Source organism: Dama dama, chromosome 15 (genome assembly GCF_033118175.1).
Source record: "Dama dama isolate Ldn47 chromosome 15, ASM3311817v1, whole genome shotgun sequence".
In the NCBI taxonomy this organism is placed as follows: Eukaryota; Metazoa; Chordata; class Mammalia; order Artiodactyla; family Cervidae; genus Dama; species Dama dama.
In genome coordinates this window covers 5,722,557-5,746,902 of record NC_083695.1, presented here as the reverse complement: position 1 = coordinate 5,746,902, position 24,346 = coordinate 5,722,557, and the positions used below count along the sequence as shown (strand labels likewise).

At 37.7% G+C, this 24,346-nt stretch overlaps 1 protein-coding gene and 1 non-coding gene across 13 annotated transcripts in view; both read left to right on the top strand.

Annotated features, from left to right (window-relative positions):
* Window positions 1-24,346, top strand: part of CHRM3 (cholinergic receptor muscarinic 3) — a 557,245-nt gene that overhangs the window by 371,382 nt on the left and 161,517 nt on the right. The window lies entirely within an intron of this gene.
* TRNAW-CCA (transfer RNA tryptophan (anticodon CCA)) lies at window positions 14,007-14,078 on the top strand. Its single transcript has one exon. It is a non-coding gene; the product is annotated as a tRNA-Trp (tRNA).

Sequence of the window (24,346 nt, the reverse complement as noted above, 5' to 3'; positions counted from 1 at the left end):
CAAAGAATTATATCCATCACATGAGTTTGACAACTTAGTAATATTTTAAAGGTTTGAGACAGATATAATGAGACTGGTAGTGATATTATTGTAACTATTTTGTATTGAAAACAAATGTTGAAATCTGGAAGATCTACATAAGGTAATGAACCAATGTTTTTTGGGTTTTTTTTTTAATGCAAGATGGTACAGAATTATGCATTGGTTAAAAGAACCATTCAAAATGCCATGGGTTTCAATATCACATTGTATAAAAACTATAGTTTAGATTTTACATTGCATCTCATACTTAAGGAACTACTACTGTTGAGTTTAGATATATTTTCGAAGTAAAATAGCTACAATTACCTGAAAAAAGGGTATTAAAATAATACTCTCCTTCTAATTATATCTTTATGGAGGTAGATTTTCTACATATATATGAAGCAAAACTACATATCTCATTAATGCATTGAATTCAGAAACAGAGATAAGAATCTAGCTGTCTTCTTGTCAGACATTAATACAATCTATAAAAATGTAAAACAGTGCTACTATTATCAATAAGATTTTGTTTAAAAAATGCAACCACTCTTCGGCAAAAAAAAAAAAAATGTTATCTGTGTTAGCATATGATTGGCTTATTGTTTTTAAATTATGTTTTAAATTAGTGGTTTTAACTTTAAGTATGGTAAATATTGTTAATATATAGTCCCATAAACAAATAATCTTTTGTGTACTCAGTAATTTTAATAGTGTAAAGAGGAATTGAGACCAGAAATTTTGAGTTTTTTAGACATGGAAATGCAGAATCAAAGATACGAAGTCACCATCTTCGTGGTTTAATAGAGAAGCAGAACAAGGAATGCAGCTATTACATCTCACGTGATATTGAAATAGAAATTTGTAAGAATACCATAAGGAGAGAGAGGCAGGACTTGTAACTCACAGGTGAGACAGGAAAGGCTTCTTGAAAGAAATATCACTGTATCTGAGTTTAAAAGTTCATCTGAATATTGACGTTCAAGTACACATTAGGCCAGTAAGGAGAGAGTGGGCATTCTTGTAGAAAGAACAGTCTGTTCAGAGGAACTCCTGATAGCAGTTTTCTGAAAACTGCACAATTATGTTTCATGAGTGAGCCACGGGTACTGAAGCTGGAGCTATATAACTTGCATGTGGTTCTGACTGTGTGGGAAGCAATTGAAAGACTCCCCTGGTAGAAAGATAAACCTTCACAGTAGTATAGATGCTCATGCAGGTTTCAGGAAAGCCTGGTAGAGGGAGAAGTAATTTAGGACTCTGTTACAACAGTTTGAAGAAGGATTGATAAAAGCCTGTCCTAAGGCAGTAGCGTGGCAGGGGTGGAGAGAATGAAGCAGTGGATTTGAGCAATGCTAATGAGGTTGAATTTATGGACTTGGGAGCCAGCTGAATACCAAAGAGAAAGAAGAAGATGAAAACAATAGCTAAGTTTGGGGCTTAGGTGGTTGGACAACAATAACATCATTCTTTGAGTGAGAGGACAAAGGAGGGAAAATGTTGGGGAAGGATGCTGTTGGTAAATATAATTTAATACTTTGAGCTATATATGATTATGGATCATCAATTGGAAAGAGCCAATGAGCAGCTGAGTGTGCACATCTGTTAAGAGAAACAGAGAGACCGAAAATAAGATGTGGGAGCCATCAGTATATATATATATGAAAGTCAGTAGTGTCCGACTTTGCGACCCCACGGACTATACAGTTCATGGAATTCTCCAGCCCAGAATGCTGGAGTGGGTAGCCGTTCCCTTCTCCAGGGGATCTTCCCAACCCTAGAATTGAACCCAGGTCTCCCACATTGCAGACAAATTCTTTACCAGCTGAGCACACAAGTGTATATAGGTGTCAGCCAAATCCGTAGGTCTGACTGAGATCACTCAGACAGTAGGTATGGGATGAGAACATAGGAAATCTAAGGGATATCAACATGGAAGAGATGAACAAGGCAGAAGGAATTAATGCTGCCAGTGATATTGGCTATTGTATCAATAGTTCATTTAGCCTCACTGGTTATATTAATAGTTTTGTTTTCAACTTGAGTTAACCTAAGGTTGAGTTTAAGGAAGAGCTCAGTTAGTGATGTATTCGTAATTGACTAATTCAGCCATTGATTCTCTGTCACAGTTAGTTTGTATATGCCATTAATATTTTTCTATTTGTATACATTCTTGTGTGAGCAAGAATAAGAGAGTAGAGGGAAGGGAGGAGGTGCTTAGAGTGTAGTGAATGTGTATGAACACTATAATACTCTCCAGCACAAATTTTCCCTATTTAAATATTTGGCAGCGTTTAGATAACAGAAAATGTTTCAGTTTTGGTCTAGATTCAAATGCATCTTTTGCCAATCATTTGTGATCCATAACAAATAGCTGAAGATTGTCCTCTCAAAAAAAAACATTCAAAAGTCTTTACTACTGGCCTCAGTGATTTGGCAGAAATGATGGTCCAGAATTGAAAAAAAAAAAAAAAAATTTAACCAATAATTAGTCATTTATGCTTATGTTTTGCATTTTTAAATGTCTATTAGATTGGTTTATAAAGATTGTATTTCTAGACTATAAAGAGCAAATATAAGCAATTAGGCTCAAGCACAATTGCTTAGGAACCTGTAAATTCAGTTCTAACTCAGAAGCATCTCTGAGTCTAGAAAATGATCAGCTATGGCACACAGCTTGCTTGAGCAGAGGCCTTTCTTCCAAAAATTTATACGTGGTTAGCCCCTAACCCACATGCAGGTGAAATTCAGTGATTCAGATGAAGTTATTTAAATAAACCATATCACATTTAAGTCTCATTTTACTTGCTTGATTGGGTGAACTTTATTCAAAAAGAGGAACAAATGTCTTTTTAACACTACTTCCATTCTTAGAAGTGATAGTCCCCTCCCCCCATGTCTCCACTGTTTATAGGCCATTTTATTCAGTTAAGATTTCACGATATCCATATCCTTTCATCCTCTTTTCCTGATCATTTAACCCTGTTGACCAAATTCTTCTATTCCCCAAATTCTTCAGCTGTTTAAGTTACCTTGCTGTGGCCTCTGATCTCAAACCATAAGACCAACTGCCTCAGTCAGCCATGAGACAAAGTGGAGACAGCTCCAGCATCTGGACAGATCCCCCAGCTGTGCATGCTAGGACGAGGCTCCAAGGGCAAGATGGATGCGGAGAACTATAATGAGGACTCCAAAGGTTTCTCCAGGTGCCTCAAAGACTTAGGAACAATTGGAGAGAATTGAGGCAAAAAGTTCTATGAACTGTGGGCAAATAGCTATCTGTAGATAGGTTTGGTTGGCAGAAAAGTTTGAGTTCTTCCGTAAGATGTTATGGAAAAACAGAAAGAAATTTTGGCCAGCCCAATATGTGCCCAACATATAGTTAGCATCCAAGAAATATTTCCTCATTTTATATTATCATTTAGTCATCTTCAAGATGGATAACCTTACATTAGAGATTAGCAATAAGCTCCTGTTTTGCTACCACTCTCTGTAGGTGCTCATAAAGGTACTTTAGTTATTATCACAAAGCACATCTATTTAACTTTTAATTTTTTTCAGTATAGTTGAGTTACAGTATTATATTAGTTTCAGGTATACAGCATAGTGATTTGGTATTTTTACAGATTATAAAAACTGAAGTTGAAGATGAGGATTAAATAGAAAATTGGGGTAAATCAAGAATTTTTAAACTTAAATATTACTCAAAGTATGGCTCCAGTACATTTTCCAAATGTAGAAAAAGGTGAAAGGAGATAAACAATCAACATTATTAAACATCTATCATCTTTCAGGCATTACTAGGTCCTTTCCTTTGCAAACCTTATTTCATATTTAATTAAATTTAATATAAAGCATTTCCTTACACTTCTTCATATGTTATTAAAGTATGCTGAACTTGACTCTAGATGTGAATTCAAATTTTATTTTTATGCAGGCAGTTTTTTCAAATAACAGAAACTATTGGACTCTGCAGACTTTTCACACATTTACACCACATAGAAGGTGCTAGTCAAATGTTACTTTTATTGGTGACATTGCTATTACCTCTGACTCTGCAAAGCAGAACTTATTCATGAAAGACAATTAACCTAATAGCGATGAGCATCTCAGGCATTCAGATTCTGGTCTCCAAAAATCATCTGCCATTTAAGGAACAGATTCACTCCTATAGAAATGGCTGGCTTCAGATATGGGACTGGGGATGTTCAGAATGAGCCTTGACTATCTTGTGCTGAGGAATCCAGAGACGGGTCATGTCAAAATGATTTGGATTCAACTTGAATGGACTTCCACAAGTTAGAGATGGAGCGATTTGAAAATCAAAAAGTATATTCATATATAATTGAAATACAGTAAATGTGTTACAGTTCTGTGGATTTGTGATAATACTAAAAAACTAGTACTTTTCAAAGAATACTAGGTACTGAACTTAATATTATGAAAACTGGTAAATAAAGGAAAGAATTTTTTTCTGTCTTTCCTTTGCAAATTATACCTTGGGTTGTACCACGTAATTGATAAAAGAAATGTTCTTTTTAGAAGAAATCCAGCTAACTTAGAAAGAATGGTAAATTTGGAATCACCCCTTTTTTAACCTGTAAATGAAATAATGAACTTGAGCGGGGATCATCAATCACTGTCAAAAACCATTAGTAGAAAAGCTCATGAGAAATTTACATGTGCTAAATAAATTAAGATCTACAGAAAAAAAAAAAAGGGAAAAGGGAGAGCCTATTTTTAAAGAGAACTAAGGTCAAACGCATGTTTGACTTGAACAAACCAACCATAAAATAACAGTTATGATATAATCAGAGAAATGTCATAAGCAAACCTCAGGGAATCTTTGTTAACTGTTTAGATGTGATATTGATATAGTGGTTATATATAAGTGGCTGTTTAAGCAAAACTGGGATTTGCTCCAAAACAATCCAAAATAGAGAGGAGTAGATGGAGATTTAGATGAAATAAGATCGCCTTACATTGGCAGTTGTTGAAGCTATGTAACGGAGTTCATTATCTCTACTTTTGTGTATATTGGAAATTTTCCATTATTTAACATAAAAACAAACATTTCTTATTCTAAAGAGTATACTCATTTGAAATACACGGTATTTGCATTTTCTTCAAAATGGTGGTTATGTTAGAACGGGAAAAGAATTTTCATACTTTTAATTTACCTATTTTTTTAGAAGAGAAAGCAGACTGAATATAAGACCTTTGATACAGAAACATAAATCTTTACTATAAAATCAGTGTAACGTGAGTTTATCATCTCTGATGTCACCCTGGCCGAGATCGCTGTGACTGATCTCAATCTCCAGAGGCCCCCACGTGGGTCTTCTGTCAAAGCAAAAGTCAAATCGTTTCTACCATCATGTTATAGATGTTGTTGATTTGGTCGATTCGTAAATTAGGTATTCAGAGCACATGACATGTGTCTGTTTCCTGTACTGCCAAATAATCCTGCTCAGCACTGTCTATCTGCTTCAACAACATGTTTCCTGTAGCTGACAAGTTTTAAATGAGAGACAAATTTTCCCTGCTTTTATTATTTTCAAAAAATGATAAGCCAATTTAAAAATCATGGAATAGTATTGAATGTTTTTTATCAGAACAAGTCACTGTCAAACTTTTCCCCAGACATGGGTTTATTACTTTTGAGTAAAATAAAAGCAGTGAATAAAAATAATAAATAATTAATGAAACAGTATTTTGCCTTGAGGCATAAGTTGCCGTCACATTTCTTTTTCCTGACCATATATAGTACATCATTTGATTGATCATTACCTCTGGAAGACTGAGTTTCATTCAGTTTGTTTTTCTTTTGTCCCTGGAATGTGCCACAGGAGAAAACTGCCTCCCCTAAGATAAATGCTGACAAGTTAACATTATTGCATAATTCACACAAGCCAAATACATCAGAAAAGCAGTTATGCTGAAATAATTTAGTTGCTGAGACCATGGAGGAGGATTTCCTTGGAGATGCATGGATGTGCCATATGGTTTGCTGGTCACACCTTCAGCATCAAGCAGGCCTGTAAACTCTGTGGACAAATTAATGACCTCTTGATCCCCATCTCTACTACTGCCTCTCGAGAGAGAGAGGACAAGAACTAAACACAGTTTAATGTTGTGATGTTCTCCACTAAATGAGAGCAGCTATTAGAAACTGCTCTCTTGCCATGTGTCATATATAGCTCTAGTGCTTTTTATATATCAAGACCTTTAATCTTCACAGAAGTCTCCATGCTGTGCTTAATCACTCAGTCATGTCCTACTCTTTGCAAGCCCATGTACTGTATCCCACCAGGCTCCTCTGTGTATGGAATTCTCCAGGAAGAATACTGGAGTGGGTAGCTGTTCCCTTCTCCAGGTGATCTTCCCAACCCAAAGATCAAACTGGGGTCTCCTGCATTGCAGGCGGATTCTTTACCAGCTGAGCTACCAGGGAAGCTGGTATGGCACAGAAGTCCCATAAGGAGGTTATTCTTTATTATTGTAAGTATATATTATATATGTCATATGAGAAACTAGTGGTCCAGGAAAAAAGCCACCCTAAAGCCTACAGGTTAGAAAACAAGGATTTGAGCTCTGCTTTTTGCTCTGAACCCTGCACTTTTAATATCTAATTAATACAGCTACTTTGAGAATGGCTATTTTATATTTTAACCAAAATATCTACTAAAAAACAATATACGGGCTTTCCTTGTAGCTCAGCCAGTAAAGAATCTCCTGCAATGCAGGAGACCTGGATTCGATTCCTGGGTCAGGAAGATCCCCTGGAGAAGGAAATGGCAACCCACTCCAGTATTCTTGCCTGGAGAATCCCATGGATGGAGGAGCCTGGTAGGCTACAGTCCACGGGGTCGCAAGAGTTGGAGATGACTTAGTGAATAAATGACAACAACAAAATATAATGTACAGTTACAGACATAACCAATCACCAAGTAATATAACAAGAAGAAGGAGAAGGAGAGGAAGAAAAATGTAAAACTTGATCTGTCATTATTTAGCTCTGTCTTCACTTTAATGGCCTAGCTTCCCTGGTGGCTTAGACAGTAAAGCCTCTGCCTGCAATGGGAGACCTGGGTTCAGTCCCTGGGTCGGGAAGATCCCCCAGAGAAGGAAATGGCAATCCACTCCAGTACCCTTGCCTGGAAAATCCCATGGACGGAGGAGCCTGGTAGAATACAGTCCATGGGGTCGCAAAGAGTCGGACACGACTGAGCAACTTCACTTTCACTTTTCACTTTAATACTGTCCTAAACATCAATGACATCAACTTCAATTGCATTATACATAGGGACATGGGTTTGCCACAGTTAATGCTGTGGGAATAAAGGATTTATTTCAGGGTATCTTATCAGATTTTGAAGCTAATGACTGTCAGGTTAATGCAGAATGCTACAGATATTGCTTTCTATCATAGACTTGAAACTCCACATCAGTTTTTTGTTCGGGGAATTTTTCCAAGATTAATTGCTGATCTTGCTAATGTTAGTTGCATAACAGATGATGCCAACAAAATTCACATCTCCAGCATTGAATTGGCAGCATTGAGTCCTTAATGTTCCTTTTCTTTAACCATAATAAAGTGTAATAAAGTAACTTATAAAGATGTTGCCTTTTAAAATGGCTGCAACTTGGAATCCACTTAAAATATTCCATTGAGTAATCACACAAATCGATTTTCTGCTTTTAACGTAATTTTGTATGAAAGTTTAGTCTTGCTGAAAAGTGTGTGAATACACTTATATAGCACATTTATATTTGTATGGAATTACTGCTGCTGAAGTGTTTTTGAATAGTTTATTGTTTGGAGTTTATTTCAGGGAGTTTTTTCCATATAGCACTAACTTCTGGGAAATTACATATATATCTGACTTGATATCTGCATTTTCCATGTACTACTTCACTCCACAGTATAGCACTCTGAATGTTGAGAATGATGTGTCTGAGTCTATTTATAATCATTGGTCATCCAGAGAGCGTTTAGTTTAGTATGTTGTTTACCAGTATTTCTAGCCACATTTTAATAAAATGACAACATAACTTTTGTTGACATTTTTTTCCTTTTGTTAATTTTTATTGTCCTCTGTCACCAAATGTAAGGGGTGTAGCCACTTTGTAATGATCTCTTTGGAAAAGAGATTTTCCACAGAAACTCTGAGTAAATAACCGAATTTAAATCTAATCTCTAGATCTAAGATTCCTCAAGGAAACTGATGATGTTACTGTTGGAGCAATTGCTACAGATTATCTAAGGAAAAAGCAAAATACAACTAACCATAGGTACAGATATTTAAATATTTAAATACCATTTAGCAAAGTCCCAAGCACATAGTTCCAAAGCTAGAGCTCTGCCAAATAGCTTTGACCTTGCTTGTTCTTTTCATATATCCTCTGTTCCTCACCCTGAAGGTATACCACTTGCTTCTCTCATATTTGCATCATTATTCTTTACAGCTTAGACCTGGCACTGTTGGTTGACCTGGGGCAGAGAAGTGTTTTCCAGAGTTGAGCTGGCTTTGTTCATCACATGAGACTTCTGTTTCTGCTGTTTAGATTTGTTTGAAGTAACAGAAAACTTAGAAATTCTTCCTAAGATACCCTGACTAGAAGAGAATCATGTTGGATTACAAAAATGCCTGTCTGGGTACCTTTGAGATCGCATCTTTGAGAATCCACAAATGAAGTAAACTGATCTATCGGAACACATATGAAAACGGTGTTTATTTCTCATGGTCAATTATAAATGATAGTAATTACTCATGGGTGTAGCTTCCGGGCCTTCCCAGGTGGCACTGGTGGTAAAGAACCCACCTACCAATTCAGGAGACATAAGAGACACGGGTTTGATCCCTGGGTCAGGAAGAGCCTCTGGAGAAGAGCGTGGCAGCCCCTCCAGTCTTCTTGCCTGGAGAGTCCCATGGACAGAGGAGCCTGGTGGGCTACAGTCCATGGGGTCGTGAAGAGTCAAACACAACTGAAGTGACTTAGCATGGACTTAGCTTCTTTAGTTTGCCCGTTTCTTTAATTGCTGGCAGGAATTAAGAGAGTGGCTTTCAATAACGAATAGTGATGAGGGTTACAAGTTTCATTCCATGACAGTTTTGCAGGAAAGCATCCACGTGACTGGACATTCTCTTTCATTTTACTCTGTACCTGCATTTTGGAAATCAGCTTTTGGTCCCATCCTCATCCCTGAGAACCTTGTGCTCTTCATTTCTCACTCTGATGCCATCTGTGATTGTAGGATCTACCTCTCTTTGTACAGAATTAGAAAAAAAAGCTGAATTCCTCAGTTTTGTATGCATCCACACCCCATATGGAGAACCCTGGCTTGTAGTCCGCACTGAGGCTTGACAGTTGGGAAAGAAGGTGATCCCAGCTGGCTAATGGTGGGGATTATCGTCCACGGTCAGGCTCAGGAAGGTTTGGGGAGCCAGTGATTGTGTATAAATGGGAGACTGGGGATACACTAATACTAGGGTGGGGGAAAAAAAGTCTTTCTTCACCAGAAAAGTGAAAGTGTCTTGGAATGGGGTATGTGGTCAGTTTGTTGTTAGAAACCTGGTAAACAGATGTTTGGTCATGAGGAATAAAATGAGAAAGAGAAAGCAAAAGCCTAACCTATACTTTCTTTTTCTAGTTCTTGTGTGCTGGGAACAGAGAAAGAAAATTAACCACTTGGGCACTTTTTCTGTTCTCAGAAGGTTTGCAGTGTGCTTTGAAAAGCATTGTGTATGAAATAGATATTATTCAGAAAGAATTGAAAATGACCACCCATGAAGGTCTCCAGAAAGGGTAGGTTTCATTTAAGGCTTGTTTTTCAGGTAGAGATCCTCATCATGGTCGCTGCTGAAGCAAGGGAGGTATCCTGTCTTGTCAGAGGTTGTTCCTATGGGATTTTACACGGCCCTCCACCCCATTATCCCTACCTGTTTTCATAGCTTCCAATCATTTAGTTAGTGTTCACTGCAAGAAGCACCTAAGAATAGACTTGCTACTCTAAGTAGATTTTATATCAGGACATGATGGGTGGAGAACAGCCAAGAACATTGTAGCCAATAGGTGTCCAGTTGGGCATTTCAGTATTATGTATTTGACAGGGCCCGGCAGCACCAGCATGCACTGGCATTGGAAAAATGCACTACCCAGTGCTGTTTGAAAGCACTCTGTCATTTCAGAAGCACTTGGAAACAGGCATGCACTGGCTTTGCTGCTGTGCTTGCAGGGACTATTAATAGGAGTTCAAGACTTGTGCTTATATTGCCCTTTTTGTCTTAGAAAAAAAAATTCCAAGAGCTTTTGTTTTCCAAAAGAGTACCCATCAAGCCAACTGCAGCCATCTTTCCACATAACATCACATAGCTCTTAAAACTGAAGTCAGATGAACTGAATCACATTCCCATTAGGCAAGATATTTCCTCTGTGCAGAAGATATTACAAGATTCACACTGAATGAAGGTGGTAAATGCCTGGCTTCCCCACCCAGCCAGGGAAATAGCCAGTTCAGGGATAATGCCATGGCATTGGGTGATTCTACTGAAGAACTCAATAGCATATTATACACCCAGATAGCCACAGTCATGTGCTGGAGGAGATACAGATATCAGTGTAGACATAGATACTTTCTTGGCTTGTTTTAAATACTGTAACAGGAAAAAAGGGAGTGTGTTCCAGTTTATCTCAGGGAAAATACTGAAAGTGATGTCAAAAAACTTAATGTCTGATTTTTTTTTAAGTAATCTAATATTTTTATTTTTTTTGCCTGACTTTCCATACTATTTTTATTTGTTATATCCAAAACTTAGGTTAAAGGGAAGGAGTGTCTGTCAGCTGGTGAATAATAAACAAATTGTGCCATATCCCAAAAAGGAATATACTCAGCCAGGAAAAGGAATAAACCATCAATTCTTGCAACAATGTGGATAAATCTCAAAAGCACCACATTGAATGAAAGATGTCAGACAATAAGGAGTACAGAATAAATAATTCCATTTGTATGAAATTCTAGAAAAGGCAAAATTGAAATAATGAACAAAAGGTCAGTATCACCAAAGGTTAAGGTAAAAGAAAGGAATTAGCTACAATTTGGCAAAAGGGAACTTTCTAGTATGATAGAAATATTCTACATGATGACTGCAATAATGATTCAGTTGTTGTTGTGTCAGTCGATCAGTCTTGTTCAACTCTTTGTGACCCCATGGACTACAGTATGTTAGGCTTCCCTGTCCATCACCAACTCCTGGGGCTTGCTCAAACTCATGTCCATTGAGTTGGTGATGCCATCCAACCATCTCATCCTCTGTCGTCCCCTTCTCCTTCTGCCTTCAATCTTTCCCAGCATCAGGGCCTTTTCTAATGAGTCAGTTCTTTGTGTCAGGTGGCCAGAGTATTGGGCTTCAGCTTCAGCATTAGTCCTTCCAATGAACATTCAGGACTGATTTCCTTTAGGATGGACTGGTTGGATCTCCTTGCAGTCCAGAGGACTCTCAAGGGTCTTCTCTAACATCACAGTTCAAAAGCATCAATTTTTCGGTGCTCGGTTTTCTTTATAGTCCAACTCTCACATCCATACATGACTAATGGAAAAACAATAGCTTTGACTAGATGGACCTTTTTTGGCAAAGTAATGTCTCTGCTTTTTAATATGCTGTCTAGGTTTGTCATAGCTTTTCTTCCAAGGAGCAAGCATTTTAATGATTAGTAATAGTGGCAAAATCATCCTGCTGGGAGACATATGGGTGCCTCTTGCAAAGGTCACCTTGCATCCTACAACCTTCTTCTTCCAGGCAGGAAATAGGATGCTCTCTAGGCCAGGAATTTTACAGGTTAAAACTCAAGTTAATAAAACTATTGTCTTTTAAAACAACAACTGGAAATCTCTTGAAAATAATACCATGAAGTGTTTTGCCTAGGATTTAAGGGGGAAAAAAAATATTTCTTTTCTTCCTTACAATTGTTTACCGATTTTCAAAGCTGGAAGTTTGGAATTTTGACAAGATGTCCTAGGCTCCATCACAGCCGCCCAGGCAGGAAACCTGAGTGCTGCTTGCTCTGAGGTGCCGCTGGCTTCCAAGGAAGTTGACATTGAGGATGTTTTGACAACATGCACTGAGGCGCCGGTGAAGGTTAAGTTTAGTTAAATAAATCGTTGTTGTTTTTAAAAACGACTTCCCCAGCTTAACCTTATTACCACTCCCTGTTTTTATTCTTTCTTGATGTATTCATATATTTTCTTCTCAGTTCTTTGTGTGTGTTCTGTAAGCCATCTCATATCCTTTTAGTAAGACATCTGAGTTTGAACAAATAAAAGAATTCCATCACTGAAGCCAATGGGATATTGGCTGAATTCAATCAGTTAAAGCCTTCTTGGTGGTGGTGATGGTGGTTTGCAATTAAATAAGCCCCACACCCTCTCACATACACTTGTATTCACACACACTCATACAATCTCATATTTGCATGTCCACATAGTCAAAGATATATTTAGCTCCACAAGATAGTCGTGGCAGATTAGGAGAAAAAAGTAAAACTTCTTTTCTAAAAATTAAATCTGATTTCATTTTGCCTACCAGCCTCCTCTCTGCTTGCCCCTCAGATAGCGTCTGCATGAGGCAGAGCCAGCCCCATCCGTTGTGACAGTTGTGACTTCTTATCTCTTGAGATCTTCACCCTATCACCGTCTTCTCCAGCCACCTTTGCTCTGTCCCAACCCTTCTCACTCTCCTCCAAACCCCAGGCCTCTCTTGTTCTTCTGAAGATCTGTTACATTCCAGTTTTGACCTATAGGTATTAGAGGTTAGAATTATTTATCCCTTAAGTAATTCAATATTTCTGCCTCCTAATTGTGTCATATGTAAAAGGATGTATGCGTCCTGTCTCATGAGTCACAGATCAAGGTACTATGTGAGGCACCCAAAAGGCACTTCATGGTTTCAGTTAGTCGAGAACTAACATAAAAGTTGGTTTTATAACACACTTCTGGAGTAATATCTCTCAACTTTTAAATTTCTTCCATGATAGGATGAATCCGGTTTTTTTCAGGGGAAAAAAAAGATACATGAAAACAATTGCCCTGTGTGTTTGCCTGAACAGAATGTTACAATTTTCATCTTACTGCTTCAGCATGCATACATATTTTCGTCCTTTTCTGTTTATATGGGCTTGGCTAAACTTGATAGAAGAGAAATTTTACATTAAAGTGACATATTTAAGAAAATATTTTTGTGATTTAAGTTATTTTAAGAACTGCTGCCTCAGTTATCAGTTGCTATACAACCACCCCAAATTTTAGTGACTTAAACCAATAAGCATCTATTGATGACATTTCTTTTTTTGTTGTTTTTTTTTTTAAGATATTTTATGTGGACCATTTTTAATGTCTTTATTGAATTTGTTGCAGTATTGTTTCTGTGTTTATGTTTTGGTGTTATGGCCGCAAGGCTTATGCGCTCTTACCTCCCCGACCAGGAAATGAACCCACGCTCCCTGCATTGCAAGGCAAAGTCTTAACCACTGGACCACCAGGGAAGTCCCTATTGATGACATTTCTGTATTTTGGATTGGTTCCCGCAAGGGTCACTCATGAACTTGGAGTCTCTGCTGGGATCACGTGGTCCCAGATTGTCTCACTAGCCTGGCTGGACAGCTGACAGGGCTGTCTGCAGGTGGTTCAGGCCCCTTTCACTTGGCTGATGTGGAAGGATATCCTGTTTTTTTGTGGCAGTCTAGCCAGTTCAGGAGGGGAAGAGCAGAAGCAACAGACTTGGAAGTTACACTTGTCGGGACCTTCATATCCTCTTGGTCAAGGCAAGCCACAGGGCCAGTCTAGATTCAAGGAAAGAGAGGATATATACTGCCACAATATAGAGCAGGAAGTAATTTGTGACCATGTTTAATCTAGCATCTTCTTAATTTTTATTCAATTCATTTAATTAGCAGTAGATATGCAAATAAGTCTTCCGTGGTGGACTTCCCTGCTGGCTCAGATGGTAAAGCGTCTGCCTCCAATGCGGGAGACCCAGGTTCGATCCCTGGGTTGGGAAGATCCTCTGGAGAAGGAAATGGCAACCCACTCCAGTACTCTTGCCTGGAAAAACCCATGGATGGAGGATCATGGTAGGCTACAGTCAATGGGGTTGCAAAGAGTCAGACACGACTGAGCAACTTTACTTTCTTTCACATGCAAATAAGAGAAATAAGATTTTCATGTTGGAAGACTTAATATTAGGCAAACCACAGGCCAGCCTGGATTCAAGGAAGGAGAGGAAGTATAATCCCATGATGGGAAGAGCAGGAAATAATTTGTGACCATGTTTAATCTAGCATTATCTTAATTTTTATCCAGTTCATTTAATTAGTAGTAAATATGCAAATAAGAGAAATAAGATTTTCGTGCTGCAAGACTGAATATCAATGAAACAAGCATCTGGTGTCATTTTTAAATCTCTAATAAGGTTCATTCAGAAACTGTGGCCCTGTAATAGTTGAAAGAAAATGAAAAAGCTTTATTGCTGTTTTCCATTTTACTGATACTTACCACCATCTAGCTCTGTCTAAACCTCAAATGAATATAGAAGTTTTAAAAAGCTACAGATTTTTATAATCTATTGAAAGAGGGAGCGGTTTGGGGATATGTTGAACATCTAGTCATATTTAATGAAGCCATGCCTTGGAGCCTAAAAGTAAGACCAGTCAGAAAAATAAATGACTTCTATTTAAACAGAAACTAGCAATTGTTTAGATAATGAGGCTGCCTTCATTTTCTACTTATTTTATTTATAATTTGAACTCAAAACTGAAATTAGTTTTCAAAGAAAAGGTACACACACACATATATATATTTACATTTAGCAACAAGTTTCTTTCTAGGCTTGAAGTGTTTAGGGAACAACCCCCTAAATCACGTGCTACTATAAAATTAGCTAAAGAGGAACTTACTTAGTCCAGTGGCTAAGACTCTGAGCTCCCAGTGCAGGGGGTCCAGGTTTGATCCCTGGTCAGAAAAATAGATCCTGTATGCTGCAACTAAAGATCCTTCATGCAAAGATTGAAGATCCCTTGTGCCACAACTAAGACCCAGCACAGCTAAATAAATTTAAGATATAATTTTTAAAAAATAAAAATTAAATTAGCTAATGATGAAAATAGCAACAACAGCTGCCATTGCACTAAGGTTCCTTGAGTGTCTATTGTACTTTTAATCAGTTATCCTCTTTAATGCTAATTTATAGAAGATGGATCTTGAAAATCTAGGAAATGTGCTCAGAGTTACTCAGAAAGGAGCTTGGAAACTGGGATTCCTGACTCCTACTCACTTCTGTAAATGAGGGCAGGCATTACACCTTCTAACAAGCTTCCTCAGTCAGCATCACTGAATTGAACTTTGGTGCAGAGCTCATCCATCATGCCTGTAATAAAATATACAGCCTATAAAAAAGTGATTAAAAAAAAAACTATAGGGAAAATAGGAAAGGGAAAGGTGTGTGGAGCAGGGGTGGTGATGCAGGAGTCATTGAATCCATTTTAGATAGATGTCAAGGAAAGCCTTACTTAGTAGATGAGTCAAAGCCTGGAGGACTTGAGGGAGGGGCCCAGTGGCTAGGGAGAAGGATGTTCTTGGCAGAGGCAAAGAAAATTGCAAATGTCCTGAGGCAGGAGTATGAATGGCTTTTGAGGAAAGAACCAGGAGGCCAGCATGGCTGGAAGGCAGCCAGCAAAGGGAGATTAACTGAGGTTGGGAAGAAGGGCATGTTGGGAGGGGAGGGTTTGTTTTAGGTATTTTAATTTTCATGGATGCTTATTAAACAACCATGGGGAAATGTTGAAGAGATACATAGATAAAGAATCCAGAGTGCCAAGAGGACAGTAGGGCTGGTACCTCCCTGTGGAAATCAACAGTTCATAGAGCATTTGAATCTGTGGCAACTCAGAGAAGGAAGAGAATGGCAAGCTTGTGGTAAGTTGTCCATGAAGAGATGCTCTCTGGGAAGGATCCTGAAGAAGTCACATGAGATCAAGGAGCAGAAACTGGGGAAGAGGACTAGCAGGGGAAGGGACCGGCTTTGTATGAGGACGTTGGACAAGGGAAGGTTTGGAGTGTGGGAGCAATGTCGGATGTGGCGGCGTGCAGGACACAATACCTGGAGGGAAGCAAGGATGTGAGAAAGGGGCTGGTTAGAGGTTAGAGAAACAGACTGGGGAGCCAAACCGCTAACGTCTTTATAGGGCCTGCTAAGAAATTTAGTATTTGTTCTGCAACAAGGTGGGAGCCATTGAAGGCTTTTAAACAGAAATGTGACATGATCAGATGCATTGTTTAGGAAAATAACTGTCAGACTGGTGAAGGTTAAATTGGAGACGAGAAAACTTTAATTCATGTGTATAATAACTGTCAACAATGTTGAAACTGCTGGTCACACAATGTATAGGTTAAGTGCTATGGAAAGATTATATGTACCTCTTTCATGCTGAAAAATATTTCTGAAAGGACAAACAATGTGTTTGATGCTACTTTTCTTTTCTATATCAGTTCAATTTATATTTTTCACCTTACAGTCTAATTTAAAATGAAATTTAGAAAGCCGGTTCCAAGCACAAATTAAAGGGGCTTCTGTCTATAACAATTACAGCATCATTCTTTATCATTTCATTTTAATTTGTTTTGCCTTCCAATTAAAATATGTAAGTATATTTATTTCACAGTTTATTTCACACCCATCAGGAAAACATCAACCTAGGTGCTTTATAGTTTTTAATTTAATTTTTATTTTATATTGGAATATAGTTGATTTACAATATTATGTTAGTTTCAGGTATACAGCAAAGTGATGTTACACTTTATTATAATTTTTGTTAGAGGATAATACGCTGTGACTGACTTCTTTTTCTAAAAGGCCTTTCTTATCTTGACAACTGTCCTTCTAAACTTATATTGAGTACATTGTAAATATTCACATCTCTGTCCACAGGGCTGGACTCTCAGGTGTCACAATTAGCTCATTATTTTTACTTGGTTTCTAAAGAAACCTATCCAACTGACTTGTGATTAAATCCCATTTCAATTGGATATGTGAAAAAAAGAAAGATGGCAATTGAGAAATGTCCTTGTTCTTTCTATTCCAGGATACCATTAGCCATGTAATGCTGGTCAAATTGCAGTATTTCATTCTGGAAAAACAGTGGAGCGTTTAGCCCAAATAAAAGTTGTAGGAGCCAGAAATACGTTACCCATAAAGCTTGCTTAAAGGGATTCCTCATTATCAGACAGGAGCCTATTCTCCCTCTTGATGGAGATTGAGAGCAAAGCCACCATTTCTTGCATGTCTATTCTGTGCCTGGCAACTTTCACATGAATTTTCATTTAAGTTTTAAAACACTGTGATTAGATATAATTCAATCAAGAGGGTTTTTTTTTTTTTTTTTTTTTTTTTGGCTGTTTGCCCTTCAGGACTTAAAATGAAAGTGAAGCCACTCAGTCGTGTCCAACTCTGCGACCCCATGGACTGTAGCCTACCAGGTTCTTCCATCCATGGGATTTTTCAGGCAAGAATACTGGAGTGGGTTGCCAGGACTTAAAAGTCTTACTAAAAGATTAGCTTTTATTGCTCTAAATATATCAATCCATTAACAAAATGTTTGGCTAATTTGGGTGAATAATTGATGAAATTAAAAGAAAAATCAAAATTTATTCTTCTGTCATGTAAAAAAAAGATAAATTATTTGAATTTTCCTGCATTCAAACAGACCGATTTCTACTATCATTTTCTCATCAAGAAACTATAAATATCATTCATAGTATGAGTATTTTTGAGCACCTACTCCCTACTAGGCATTGTTCTGGAAACTGAATAATGTAGAACAGTAAACAAAATAAACAACAATCCGTGCCTTTTGGGAGCAGGCATCCAGTTAAAGTTTGTGTTATTTTCAATGAGAGATGTACATCAGAATGACCCACAGAGCAGTTTAAAGATGCAGAGTACCTACCATCAGAATCCAAGGATGTTCGCATGCTTTATAAATTCACAGAGGATTCTGATTAGGTCCCTCAGACTAAGAGACTCGTAGACAGAAGTGGCAATGCTCACATTTTTCCTCCATTGAAACTGTTCTGGCTCTTCTTTTCTTATCAAAGAAGATAAGACCACCCTTTGGTCAAACATGGAGAGAATATAAGAAAATACAAGGCACAGAGTTCTTGTTTTGAGAAAGTGTGATTTGCTCAAGGTTTTAAATGCATTGATTAAATGTTATAAATCAGTTTTACAAGTAGGATAATGTTTTTAATCCGTGAGGAATATTGATGTGAACATTATCAAAAAAAGAATGAGGAAATTATCTTACTTTAATTTGAACAGACACCTATAGATCTCACTCTTTCATAAAATTGTTCTGGATTATCAGCTCTTGGGTTATCTTAAAAGACTATAATCCAGGAGAAAGTGTACATACACTCACCTATTATCTGCAGTAATCTAAAATATTTGTATTGAGTATTGACTACTTTTTATTGTTAATTCTTACTTTGAAAGTCACATTCCTCATTTCTGTCTTATTTTGGTTTTCCAAATATCAATGCTCTCTTGTTATGAGAACTGAGTTTTATTGGCATTTCTTTCTAATTTTCAGCCTGATCAGTCTCCCATCCTATAGGGTGCTTTTGCTCAGCCATAATTCTCTTAAAGGATAAATCATAATACCCACCAGTCCTTGATTCTTTTTAATTCCATAAAATTTTAAAATACATGTTTTTCAGTTAATAGAATGTCTGGACAGCTAAGTAGTAAATTCTGTGCAGAAGTTGATTTTGAGGTCAGAAAAATTTCAACGATGAAGTTATTAACTAGAATCAATTTGCATATATCTCACTTCATTGTTAGCTCAGTGTCAGGAAGGAAAGAAGGGACAGCCAGGGAATATGTGATTAGTTCAAAATGGATGAATTGAATTCATCTGATAAATACAATTAGCCGTAAATCACCAACTTCATTAAACAAGGAACAATTTGCAGAAAACAAAGGTGCATGCGAATTTTGGTGTGCCTGTCTTTTACGTGAGCCCTTCTCTAGATGTATGCAGGATTGAGAAGGACTTGACCTTCCTGTTTAGGGGATGGCTTTCTTGAGGGAAAATTGTGTGTGTGGAACACCAAGGCTGCACTGGTGGCTCTGTGAAGGAAGTTTAAAACAGATGCTGAAATGAGCATCAGTACTGAAATGCACAGTATGATGGCTCCTCGCTAAGGAGTAGAAAAGGAGTACCTGGGCCATGAGCAGGTTGTTACCAAGGCCACGGACTGGGCTTATCACTAGGCCATAGGGCCATAGGCACATTTATGTTTCACCCCTTGATGTTTGCTTTCTCTGTTAGTAAAATTTGGATTAGACACTATGTGCTAGAGAAAGGAATCGTTAACAGTGGTGAAACTTTACCTTTTGACCCTTTACAACTTTGCTGTAGTGAAATGGGATCTTTTCTTTTTCCTTTCGGGGGACTGGTTTTGATCAGACCACTGTATGTGGCTTCATGGGACAGATAAACCCTGAAGTGGGAAAGCAGATGTGTTCTCATTATCCCTCCACACTCTGAGAGCTGGACATGAAGTTTCAAGGATGGCTTTGTGTATTGTGTGAGCTGAGTTTCAGGGTGCTGGAAACCCATTTTAACAATAGCAACTTAATCACTAACCAGAATGGTTGTGCTGCTGTGCTTAGTCACAAAGTCGTGTCCAACTCTTTGCGACCCCATGGACTGTAGCCCTCCAGGCTCCTCTGTGCATGAGATTCTCCAGGCAAGAGTACTGGAGTGGGGTCCCATTTCCTCCTCCAGGGGAATGACCCGGGGATCGAACTCACATCTCCTGCATTGGCAGCCAGGTTCTTCACCACTGCACTACCTGGGAAGCCCAGCCAGAATGGTTGCATTTGGTTAAATAAGAATTTCTTTTGTAATTTGTAAGCAAATTAAAATTTAGGACATCCTGACCTCGGATTACAAAATAGTCCATTTAGGAAGAACTCGCTTACCCAAATGGTAAGTGGATACTTTGAGTTATAAGAATCTGCATGAATGGTACAAAATAATGTAACATGTCACATAGAGTTAAGGGTTAGAATACTCCATGACTGCTGTTGAAGAAATGGTTATTCATAGATCGAATTCTTTTCAATACAGATAATAACTACCCCATTACATCAAGTTTTATCTTAAACATCACCCATTCTGCAATACCTTCCCTTACTACTCTTTTGTGGAGCTTTCCTTTCCCTAACTGTTCTGACCTGTACTTACCTCCATCTTTTACCTGCAACTCAGCGTTAGAATCTGCAGCTTACTTGGTTAGTTGGCTGACCCAGGATTTAGTAAGTATGTGCAGGATATAAATGGAAAATAATAGATTGTCAGATATAGGTTTGAAAGAAAGTACATGAAAGGCTATAATAGAGAATTTGTAAAAAATCATACCTATGGTAAATGAGTTTTCTAGGAAGTCTCCAATGATATGTATTTATTGTAATCAAATGCACTTTTCCAATTTATACAGAAATTTCTTTCTTTGATAACTTGTGTTACTGCCATCATTCAGTTAACTCTTCAGATGCCATTTTCCATGTGAGGACTTCTCATTCAAAGATTTTGTATTGCCGTCATCGAAAAATGTTCTTCTTGCCAAGTATCTCCCAATGTTACATCTTATCCTTAACAAAGTATAGAGGAACACTTTGGGATTTCTTGCTTGCATCAAAAATAATTGTGTAAAATAATTATCCCTTGAAGGAATATTCAATGAATAATTATTGCCACCTCCTGTTTGCATCTTTTGTGTTGCTCTAAGGGAAAGCAAAGGTAATGTGTCTATGCTAAAAGTGCTAACCTCCCAGTCAGTTTCTGCAATGTAAATCTGCAATTTGCCTCAGTCATCTTGAACTAACTTGTGCTGTTAAGAACAAGTAGACATTGGACATCTAAATAAAATTCATATTGTTGGGATTCTTATAAACTTTCTTATTAAAATGCTTTTACTCATAACAACATTTCTTTTGGAAATGGACTTATGAGCCGCAGTTCATGTATATAACTAGCTAGTGTAATTCCAGAGAAGCAAAGAATTGTCAGGTTAGAAGAAAGAACACAGACAGTCAGATGCATTGGGACTGTGATCTCAGATCCACCAAGTTATTCAAGGAACCTCAGTATTCTCAACTACAAAATGGAGAAAATAGAATCTACCTGAGAATTTGTATTAAATGAATAATATCCATGTAACGTGTTTAACACTGGGTGAACCACAAACTAAGCATTGTAAAAAGAGCTGCCAAAATAATATTAATGCATTGTTTTAAAGGATGCAAGAAGACACAAAAGATAATTTGCTAAAGAATCCATCAGATTCCATATATATGCATTAGTATATGATGTTTTTGTCTCTTTCTGACTTATTTCACTCTATATGACAGGCTCTAGGTTCATCCACATCACTTCAACTGACTCAATTTCATTCCTTTTTATGACTGAGTAATATTCTATTATATATACACACCACATCTTCTTTATTCATTCATCTGTCAGTGGACATCTAGGTTGCTTCCCTGTTCTGGCTGTTGTAAATAGTAATGCAGTGAACATTCAGGGACTTGAGTCTTTTTGAGTTATGGTTTTCTCAGGCTATATGCCCAGCATGTGTAGGGAATCTAGAAAAATGGTACTGATGAACCTATTTGCATGGCAAGAATAGAGATGCAGACATAGAGAATGGGCTTGTGGACACTGGGGTCGGGGAGGAGAAGAGGGGACAAATTTAGAGAGTAGCATTGACATATATACACTATCATGTGTAAATTAGATAGCGGGAAGATGCTCTAGAGCCCAGAGAGCTCAGTCCAGTGCTGTGTGATGACCTAGACAGGTGGAATGGTGGGGAAGGCTCAAGAGGGAAGGGATATATTTATACATATGACTGATTCATAATGTTGCACAACAGAAATTAACATAACACTGTAAAGTAATTATATTCCAATTAAAAAAATTTTCAAAAAAAGAGTCCATCAGGACTATGTATTAGTTAGAGAATGCTACACTGTCCTAATACAGGATCCCTGTAGTCCAGGGGCTCAAGGAATGCAGTTTATGTATTGTTCACTTAATCCTCCTTAACAAGTGTTCAAAGTCAGTGGGTGCTATTTTATATGATCATTTTCAAAGTCTCGGTGGTTAGCCTCATTTCAAAAGCACTTGGAAAGGCCACAAGAACATGGAAAAGCAAATGTGGAAGATTTGGGATCAGACATGGAAATTTCACCTCTCAGGTCCACTCAGATTGCACTGGGGGAATAAATATTCACAAAAGTATTCACGGCTGTAAAGGAGGACGGGAAAGACATGTAGCTGGGTGGCCATTTGCTTCTATGGAGGAAGAAGAGGAGGAAGTTTTCTTGAGCTCTTAGTCTCCTGTGGGAGATTGACATTTTTGGAAGATTGGCAGGGCACACACCAGTCTTAAGGAAATGGCCTACCTTTAGCGTTTATAAGCCAGCCTGTCTACTGTTTATAGTTTTGTGGTTTCCCTTTTATTAAATGAGGGAGTGGAAATAAACGTGTTTACAGGATCGTTTCCAGTTCTTGATATTACAGATTTAGAGAATACTGACTTTTAGCAAAATATCACCTTAGTTAAATATTTTTCCTAATTGAAAAATTACCACCAAAAATATATGATAAGTACTATGTGGATTTATTTTTCCATTCTCACATGTGAATAACATTAAGTATGAAGTTATGGCAAACAACTGCCAACTTAGCCATTCAAACATTTTAAAAACAAATAGGATAGTATAGTCATGTTGGTTTTTCTAAGTTGCTGTTATGAACTGGAAAATCCTGAAATTCCTATGATTATCTATTTGATGTGGTAATTATATTTTAAAGTATACTTTCACTAGGCTTCACCTGTTGTGGGACTCACATCCGAAATTAGAGGAGGAGAAAAGGATGAGGGTCAGGTTTAAGGTTAGACTCGTCATATTTTGGTAAAGAGAATGTGAAGTTTATGATACGCATCATTTTTATTGATATTTATGTGCAATCTTAATAGGTAATGTTTTTTAAATTCATTCTTCTTTTAAGCAGCAGAGTATTTGTTTGGAAGGAATACTCTGATAAGCTGCTTAAGCTAGAGGGCAAGACTGCAAACACATAAACTACTGTGTGTAAGATTAGAATCATTTTTATTCTTTCTGAAATCTAGAGTGAGCATATGAACTTCTCCCAGAGATATTAGCACTTGGAATGACTTTAGATCAAAAACATAGACATTTCTTTATAGTTTCTTTTTTCTAAACTAAGCTTGATGAGCTATATATTTTTCTAATAGTCAGACACAAATGCATGACTAAACAACAACAGCAACATTTATTTATTCGGCTACACCAGGCCTTAGTCGGGGCACACAAGATCTTCAGTCGTCATTGCCACATGCAGAATCTTTTAGTTGTGGCTTGTGGGATCTAGTGCTCTGACCAGAGATCGAGCCTGGGCCCCCTGTGTTGGCAGAGTGTAGTCTTAGCCACTGGAGGTCCCTCTTTATAGTGTCTTGAAGGTGAGAGTTATATCTGTCTTACTTGCCAGGGGGACAGCTCCAGGATCTGGAAGGGTGCCTATATCTATATCTATCACATAGATGATGGTAGATATAGACATAGATATGGATACAGATATAGGTGCATATACAGATGATAGAGACAGTAAGTCTTCATATTTTGTTGAATGAATGGATGATTGTGGAAGTTTGAGCTTCAAGGAGACCCCAGCTGACTCCGGGTTTGTATAAGCAACCTGCAGATTGGGAAGATGTCATTTACCAAGTGACTGCACTTGCTACAAACACAACAGTGGCTATTTCCCCAGAGATTATTTTACTTTTTTTTCATTTATTTTTATTAATTGGAGGCTAATTACTTTACAATATTGTAGTTGTTTTTGCCATACATTGACATGAATCAGCCATGGATTTACATGTGTTCCCCATCCCGATCCCCTCTCCCACCTCCCTCCCCATCCCATCCCTCTGGGTCTTCCCAGTGCACCAGCCCTGAGCACTTGTCTCATGCATCCAACCTGGGCTGGTGATCTGTTTCACCCTTGATAGTATACTTGTTTCAATGCTATTCTCTCAGAACATCCCACTCTTGCCTTCTCCCACAGAGTCCAAATGTCTGTTCTGTACATCTGTGTCTCTTTTTCTGTTTTGCATATAGGGTTATCATTACCATCTTTTTAAATCCCATATGTATGTATTAGTATGCTGTAATGTTCT